The sequence below is a fragment of the Capricornis sumatraensis genome, chromosome 4, assembly GCF_032405125.1.
Source record: "Capricornis sumatraensis isolate serow.1 chromosome 4, serow.2, whole genome shotgun sequence".
NCBI classification, from domain to species: domain Eukaryota; kingdom Metazoa; phylum Chordata; class Mammalia; order Artiodactyla; family Bovidae; genus Capricornis; species Capricornis sumatraensis.
The window spans coordinates 65,992,450-66,001,764 of NC_091072.1; the positions used below are offsets into that span (position 1 = coordinate 65,992,450).

General features: G+C 38.0%; 1 non-coding gene across 1 annotated transcript; it reads right to left on the reverse strand.

Annotated features, from left to right (window-relative positions):
* Positions 1-1,697: 1,697 nt before the first annotated feature.
* TRNAW-CCA (transfer RNA tryptophan (anticodon CCA)) lies at positions 1,698-1,769 on the reverse strand. Its single transcript has one exon. It is a non-coding gene; the product is annotated as a tRNA-Trp (tRNA).
* Between the last annotated feature and the right edge of the window lie 7,546 nt (positions 1,770-9,315).

Here is a 9,315-nt window from a genome sequence, read left to right on the forward strand (position 1 = left end):
ATTATTTTCATACTGATGCAAAGAACTGACTCTTGAAAATACCCTGATGTTGGGAAAGACTGAAGGCAGGAGGAGAAGGGGACGACAGAGGATGAGATGGTTGGATGGCATCACTGACTCAAGGAACATGAGTCTGAGTAAACTCTGGGAGTTGGTGATGGATATGGAGGCCTGGCATGCTGCAATCCATGGGGTTGCAAAGAGTCAGACACGACTGAGCGACTGAACTGAACTGATCCTTGCTTATTGTCTCCCTCCTTTCATTCTTACACTACTGCAGATTCTATCTACTATTACAGGCAGAATTGGATTTGGATGGATAAGGCTGACCCCCTGTTTTGGTGTGCCCATGCCTCAGCAGTTTCTGAAGACACCAGATTTTTAGTCTGAAACCGGGAAATTCCCTGGCAAACTAGGACTAGGCTGGTGACATAGTGTGTGTGTGACAGGAAGACGACTCTATAGAGAAACAAGGAGGAACAAAATAAGGACCGAAAAGAATTCCGCAGGAGTGACCATGGGAAATTGCTATGAGCTGAACTTCAAGCAGTTGAGTTTCAAGTTTTAAACTCAAAGTGCATTGGGAACATTAAGCAAAAGTTCTTAAGTAGTATTTAGACATGTTAAATTTGGCTTCAACTTAGGTCACAAGGTTTTGAAAGAGTATAGGGCAGAGTGGGAACCAACTTTAATCTGATGAAAGCAACTGGAAAAACAACTCTGTTAAAAGTTTCCTTGTCCCTACAGGAAAGAAATATTCAGATTACTCAATGGCATTCTTTTGTTGTTTTTCTTATTTAGTGATTGAAGGAATAAGTAACATTGCTATTCACTTAAGTTTCATACATAAATAGTTTCTGTGATGATTATTAAGTTATATCTTGTTAAGAAACTGTAAAATTCTATGCTATCTACTATGTTCTGGTTTGCCTTAAAGTACACCTTTATTAGCTATCACTTGAATTACTGTCCTTATCTTCCTAAAAATATAATTGGTTGAGAGTTTATTTTTAGTGTTTTAAAATATTATTAAATGAATGAAAATTGTTTACCATTTTTGACCTAAATGAGGGCTATCTTTCATGAAAATGAATTTTGAAGAGGTTTACAATGAAAGAAATTCCCAAGTCTGTAAAAATAATAACCTTTGAAATGCTTTATTGATTGTTCAAAGGCCCATATTATATATTTTAATTTTTTTGAGATTGCATGTTTCAGATAGATAAACTTCCTAGACTACTCTTCATGAAATACTTTTTAAGTTGGAAATATCATGGCAGAGTAATGCAGTCTGTCTAGTTAAACAGAAATGTAAAATGCTCATTACTCAAGATTTTTATAATGAAAATTCTGTAACATTTTGAATAACAAAGGTGAACCTTCTATTATTTTCTCCCTTTTGTCACTAAAAAGAAAAAAATGAATAAGATTTTAAAAAAATCTTTGCAACACCCTCAATTCAAACCTTGGTTAATCAGTCAATTTTGGGTGAAATCACAATTTAAAAATATCAGTGACATGACATAAACATTTACTTTCTGTTTATGTTACATGAGTGAAGCAAAGTGAAGTGAAGTTGCTCAGTCATGTCCAACTCTTTGCGATCCTGTGGACTGTAGCCCACTAGGCTTCTCCATCCATGGGATTCTCCAGGCAAGAATACTGGAGTGGGTTACCATTTCCTTTTCCAGGGGATCTTCCCCACCCAGGGATTGAACCTGGGTCTCCTGCATTGGAGGCAGACGCTTTAACCTCTGAGCCACCAGGGAGTACTAGGGCTCAACTGGGTCTTGTTACTGCACATCTTATTCAAGACTGAAAAAGCAGCTGCTCTCTGGGACTTGCTATTTTCATGGCAGAGGGGAGGAACCCAAGTGTGAACTGAGTTTGATGCAAACACCTGGGGTCACATATTATATCTCCCTAACCTATGTAAAAAAAAAAAAAAAACCCACACAACTCCTGAGTTTATTCTTTATTCTCACATTATTACCACACTCACACATTTTTGACAACAGATGGGTGGGGAGTTTCCAGCCACCAAGCGATTCTGAGTTAGGTGTTCTACAATTTGACTCAGTTCTGACAGCATCTACCTTTAGAATAGAGTCCACGGCTTAAGGGCTCCATCTCACAAGACTGCCCCCACCCCTTCAGAGGACTGCAAGTCCCGGTTGTCACCTGCGCTTCTAACTGATAGGCACTAAATCAGGCTCCCACCACTCCCTCCTCACATTCAGTTACTTTGCTAGAGCTGCTCACAGAATTCAGGAAAACAGTTACTGTTTGTGTTTATTATGTAAGGACTTGGCAAAACATGCAGACGATCACCCAGATGGAAAAGATACATAAGACAAGGTGTGGAAAGAGAGGCAGTGAGCTCCCTGAACCTCCCTGAAGCTCTCTAGACCCTGCACAGTACTTTGGGGATTTTTATGGCAGCTTGATCACATAGGCATGATTGATCATTAACTTCATTTCTAACCCCTCTCTCTCCTATAGAGAATGAGGAATGAGTCTGAAGATTTCAAGCTTCTAATCATGATTTGGCCTTTCTGGGGACCAGCTCCCATTCAGGAGCCTCCTAAGAGTCTTCTGTTAAAACATGGGCTTCCCTGGTGGCTCAGAGGGTAAAGAATCTGCCCGCAATGTGGGCAATCCCTGGGTTGGGAAGATGCCCTGGAGAAGAATGGCAAGCTACTCCAGTATTCTTTCCTGGAGAATGCCATGGACAGAGGAGCCCTTCAGGCTACAGCTCACAGGGTTGCAAAGAGTTGGACACGACTTAGCAACTAGCACTTTCACTTTAGAACAAAAGATGCAAATATTACCTGGCAAATTTCAAGGGATTTCAGTTCAGTTCAGTTCAGTTGCTCAGTCGTGTCCGACTCTTTGTGACCCCATAGGAACTCTGTATTAGGAACTATGGTAAAAGGCGAAATATTAAAACAAAAGATGTTTCTGGGTGCATTTTTATTACTTAGGAAATTAAAAGAATTGTGCCAGGAACTGAGGGCAGAGACTTATATGTATATATATTTCTGTTTCTCAAAGCCCACTTCTGACGCACTAGACATATGGCCCTCAGCCTTTCTGTCGCTGGACTTCCTCTGCTGCACTGCTGGTCCATTCAGCCTGCACACATTCTTTGCAGAGCATTGTCTCCAAGTTGGTGCTTCAGCTTCAGCCTTCAGCAGATCATTCCCAGAGTCTTTCACTCCTTTTCACACCTCTGCCATCTTGCTTGGCAATTCAGGAATTCTAATATTATCAAGACTTTCTGAGATTTTTACCAGAACATTAAATCCCACTTTTCAAGGGCATGGCTCCAAGTCAATAAATTCTTTCTTTTTCAGTCATGAGCTTCCTGAGCTGTTGACCACATACTCTGAAAATCCAATCCCAAGGATCCTTTCCTGACAGGCTAATTCTTGAGGATTCACAGGGTAATTATTTCTTTTCTTGTTTAGTAGTTCCAGTACATTTCCATCTCACTGCTTGGTAATACTGGAATTTAACCATACTTTTCAGCCTAGAAGCCAGGAGAGAAGGTAGGCAAATCCTGAGGGACGTACCTTTGTAGGAGCAACCTCTGAACTATCCTCCTGCAAGGGAAACTGTCTAGCTCTTCACAGAGGTGTTTGGACCAACTCTGCAGGTAGTTGGACTGTAGCCTTTTGGGGGAATTCACCTACAGGCACTCATCATATGTACCCATGCTCCAACTTTTCCTAAGCAGACCTCTGGCCTTATCATAAGAATGTTCCTCAACAGAACACATTGAATTATCTTTGCAGTTCAATGACCCTAAATATCAGATTCTGAATTTTCTCTTCAACTATGTGTACTCTCCTTTTGCAAAAGATAAGAAACTGTTTATAAGCTGCCCAAGAAGCCTTCATGCTTTCACACTGACATTTGAGCTATTTCTTAACTATGTTCAGTTTCTTATTAACTCTCTATAGATCTACAATATAACTTACTAATACTCAGCCATTCCACTGACTTTATACCGGTTCTTTGCACCACGTTTTTTCAAATCCCTGAATATTGTCCTAGCTAGGCAATTCACATTCAATGAGAAATTCTCCAAAGTCACCACTGACGAAATGTTTATCAACTGAACTGCTGCTCTGAGCCAGAAACTATTCATGATCCATATACCTCTTGGGGAGGGATCCTCATTTTCTGGTAGGTGGCAAATGATCCAGTTGCCAAACTCCACCTTATTCACTGAAACCATAAACTGCTTCCAGTGTGAGCCACGCCAGTTTAGTTCTTTTGGAAAGCAGAAGCCATTAAAATTGCATAACAAAACCAAACGCCCAAAAAATGTATTGGGAAAAAAAATCCGCAAAGCATAAAAAGGCAAAGGGGGCAAGAACATCCAACGAAAGCCTTCCAACTGTGATGAATTTCTGGCTCTGGTCACAGAGAGAAAGGAAAGCCAGAGGATCGGGTAGGGTGAGCCTTACACAGCAGCGCAGCTCAGTACATCTCTACTGATCTCAGGGGAAGCTTCTTTGGAAAGGCTGTTTTTGCGGGAGTCCTGTTCTGCCTCCAAGTTGAGGTTCTCTTCCACTGCCATTTTCCAGGGCGGAGCATTGTGTTGGAAACATGAAGCCCTGGCTCCTGTTGGGACTGGGATAGCCTGAAGGCACCTGGACCAGAAAGCTGTGTATTGACTGTACTTCTGTCTGTCAGTTCTTTTTGTTTTTTTTTTTTTTTTGGAAGGAAGTCTGTGCATCATATCTCCATGGCTGCCCTGAAGACTTCTGACTAACACAGAGTCATTTCAACAATTTATTCGAACAGCTAAAACTTGCATCACAACACAAAAGAGCTCCAAAAAGTACGAGATTAAAGAAAACCATGAATACCTGTTTTGCAATAAACTCCTTCACACTACTTGCTACTTTTTCACTCTTCCTCTACTCATTGTCTCTTAATATCCTCCTCGTTTTATCCCCTGTTGTGACAAAAATGTGCCTTCCGTCTTTATATTTCCTTGAAGTAAAACCTGTCATTATATTCCTTTTCTTCTCATAACTGTGATACTGTTTTTATGTAAAATCTGTGCTTTTTGAGGTGCAAAACCTAACAGCCAATATGAAAAGAAGGTTTAGCATGCACACACACACATACACACACACACATACACCTCTAACTTCTACAGAACATTGAGTTATAGGAAATAAAAGAAATTTCTTATTTGGTGTCTTACTCCAAAAGCCCACAGTTAGCTAATCAAAGGGTAGAGTTATGCTATCTTTGCTCCCCTCCATCTCTCATATCATAAAAATAACATTGCCCTTTGTGGAAGATAAAGACAGTATCCTTTTTCCACTTCCTGCTAAGAGAGATTAATTTGCTAGGACATGAGGATGTTGATCTTCATGAAAGCTAGTCTCTTGCCTAATTAGGAAAAGTTTTCTTATCCATATTACTAACTGGCTTCCTGCTTCTCTTTAGTGATAAATAATTTTTTTCAGGGTGAAATTTATCTTTTCTACAGCCTTAACTCTATAGCTCATCTCAAAGTACAAAATTCAATGACCACATCATAACATTCTGAGACACATTTAATCAGAAGTTATTAAACACTTTCGAGAAAGTGATTCCAAGTAAGTATGCTTTTAAAATTTTTAAATGAATACCCAAAAAATACTTCTGGGTGGATGATGCTATTTTAGGGACCCCCAACTTGCTTCCTAACAAAATAATGCTCTTATTCAAACATGAAATGACTCTAAATCATGAAATGCATTCGTTTTTGTACTTATATATTTGTTTAGTTATTCATGCCAAACAGTGAGCTAAATACTCTGAAATTTATACACTAAAAAATAAGCTGGGTCTATGTTCCCAAAATATGCAGTAGATACCACTCATTCATCCTTTCTAAGAAGAAGATAACAACGCAACTAAAATTGCTGATGTTCCAGAATGCAAATGAACAATCAATTTTGAACTGAGTCAGTGGCTATCATATATATGGCTGGTCATGAAAAATGCAAAAACCGAAGACATGTTCCTTTGAAAACACATTCATTCACTTCATTTTTTTTTAATAGGCTGCATTTTGCACCATTGCTTTAGGTATATCACATAGAACAAGTTAGTGGTTTAACTACTCCTCTTGTTTTTCTCGCCTACCCCAACCTGGCTCTTTTCTAAAATAGAGTGTGACTAATGTGCTTTCGTTGGGAACATGTGCAATTATGTTGGTCCTCCAGTTTGACTGCTGTCTAGAACACTGCTTAATAAAATCGATTCACAGTGAACTTGGCTCCCTTTGAAATGTGGAATAAACTTCTATTAAAGCCCTGAGATGATCAATAAGGCCAGTGGAAATTTCATCAGAATTTCTTCCATTTGTTTGTGTTATTCTTTGGCCAATTTTGTATGCAACTGAAGCTAGAGATGACCCCCAAATTAAGCCAAACAATGAGTGGAAATAGGAAGAAAAAGTAATAACATTTGTTTGGAATGTTGGCTTCTTGAGAACAAAGGAATTTTAAATATGGTGAGGTGATACAGAGCAGAGTTTAAGATGTAGGACTTTTGGGGTCATATTGACAGTGGGGCTTTGTAGAGTTTATTTAACTCTTCTGAACTTCAACTTCCTAATCTGTTCAAAGTATCAATAATACCTTTGTTATGGAGTTATTTTAAAGATCAAATTAAGTTATGTCAGCACTGACACATTGCTCTGCATACAATAAATGCTTAGTAAATTGTTATTAACCGTTATCAGTATAACATACATCGCCAGAATATTACACTTATTAACACAAAATAATTTGGCAACAAGTGAACTCTCACTTTTAATATTCTACCAAAATATATCAAATTCTGTTACAGGCAAGTTATTAAAAATACATCACTTACTATAAATTTGCTCAAATAAATATATGTTAGATTCTTAGGGCCCATTTGGTAACAAATAAAATTACAATTAAATAACATTAAGGTCAGCCAAATGGAATAAAGGTGTTTCTACATTATTGCATGGAGTGAAAGGAAATGAGAAGACAACTCCCCAAAGTCCTGGAACCACTTGAATATCTTTTTATCTCAATTTTTCTATGTGAACATGTACATGAGAAACTTTACAAGTCTGAAAATCATGGCACACATTCTTTGTTTAAAATGTTTTGGAGTAGAGGCCAGTTAAAAGATACATATAGGGTGTGTGGGTGAGTTAGTCTGCTCACTCTAAACAGTCAATTCTTGCTTGGTAACACAGTTACTTGGCTTCCCAGATGACTCAGTGGTAAAGAATTCCCTTCCAAAATGGGAGACACAGTTTGATCCCTGGGTCAGGAAGATCCTCTGGAGAAGGAAATGGCAACCCACTCCAGTATTCTTGCCTGGGAAATCCCATGGACAGAGGAGCCTGGCGATCTACAGTCCATGGGGTCCGAAGAGACGGCCACAACTTAGCAACTAGACAACAACAACAAAACATGGTTATTTACTTGATACCAAGGGGTCTTGTTTGGGGCCTAGAGAAGAACTTTGGGAAAGAATTAGGCCTTATTATCTGCTTACAAAGTTTTTGTCCCTGAAGATCAGAATGATCCCTCAGTGTATCTGGATCACTTGCAGGATCAGTTTCAATTTTTAAGACATGGCCTAATGTTAATAGTGGTTTATGTGAACTTAAGATCCTGCAAGCTGACCTGATTTAGAGTAAGAAAGTGTCTAAGGATACAAGCCTTAGCCTTCTATCAGTCAGTCCAAATGCTGACTACAGAATATAAATTCAGAGTTCACAGACCATGTCTGTTCTGTAGAGGACTGTACTCCCCTGTCTGCTGATGCCAAGGACAGAGGAGGCTTTGAATGAATAAATGGATCTTGGCCCTTTTCTGGTTGGATTTTATGCCTAATCAAGGTATTAAGTTTTCAACTCAGCTGGATGCCAGTTGGGCCCTTTGCTTTTACTGATGGGGCTTTCAGAATATTGTGGAAACCAATTCACAGGTTTCTCTCTGGATCTAATCCTTGGTCAGTTCCTTTTAAGCCCTGGGCTGCTTGACACTTCCAAGGTAAATGGTCTCAATGTATAATCAGACCGTTTCCATTTGAGTTTAACAGCTCAACTTATTTCTCGACCTTCCCTCTAATCTGTTATTCAAGAAACACTCCTCTCCATCCCATTGCCTCCATCTCTACCATGGGAATGGCCTTTGAAGTTTTACAGCTTAGAAGCATTATAAACAAACCCTACAACAGCAGCAGAGAAAATTTATAACTTCTCAGAGCAAATATTAAATCAGTCTTAATGCTTAGCTAAACCAAATAATTCCTGACTTTTCATTTTGCTACCACCAAGACAAAACCATGAATAAAGATAACCAAAGATGGTAGCAGAAAGGGCTCATCTATATTAATTTGACAGAGGCCCACAGTTTAGTTCTGTTCCATCTTAGAAGAGCCAATTCAAATTGCCAAGTTAACTAATCCTTACTCAGTAAGAATTGCCTTACAGGCTTTGTTTTCTAAGTTCATTATTTTATCTTTATCATAATTATAATTTTCTTCTTCTGCTTATTTGTCTACCATCTATTTTCAGAGAAGAGTCTGTTCAAACCTTTTGCTTTAAAAAAAAAAACCAAATTGTTCTCTAATCATTGAATTTTGAAAGTTCTTTATATATTGTGGATACAAGTACTTTATTAAGTATGTGATTCACAAGTACTTTCTTCCAGTGCATAGTTTGTCTTTTCATTTTCTTAAGAGACTGGACCTCAATTCCTTGGGTATCATCTGCACGGAAAAGAAAGTTACTTCTGTGACTTTCATAGAGCAAAACATGTTTACATTTTTTTTTTTTTCAAATTTGGTATAAAGTCCAAAATATGGTTTGTTTAAATTAATCACACATTGTATCCTTTACCTAATAGAACTCTTATGGTTCTAGATTTTATACTTAGAGCTATGGTTTATTTTGTGTTAATTTTTGTGTAAGTTGCAAGGTATAGACAATACTTACTATGCTTATGGCTATCTGTTGCCCTAGCACCATTTGTTGAAAAGATTATCTTTTCTTCACTGAATTGCTTTTGAACTTTGGCTAAAGATAAATTGAGAATATGTGTGTAGAGCCATTTCTAGATTCTTTTCTATTATTATATTGATCTATGTGTCTACCTTTTTGTAAATCTCACACTGTTTCAATAACTACAGATCTATGATAAGTCTTAAAGTCATACAGTATACATTTTTCTATCCTATTACTATTTTATAAGGTTCTTTTAAACTATTTAATTTTTTCATTTCTCTATGGATTTTAGAATTACTTCATCA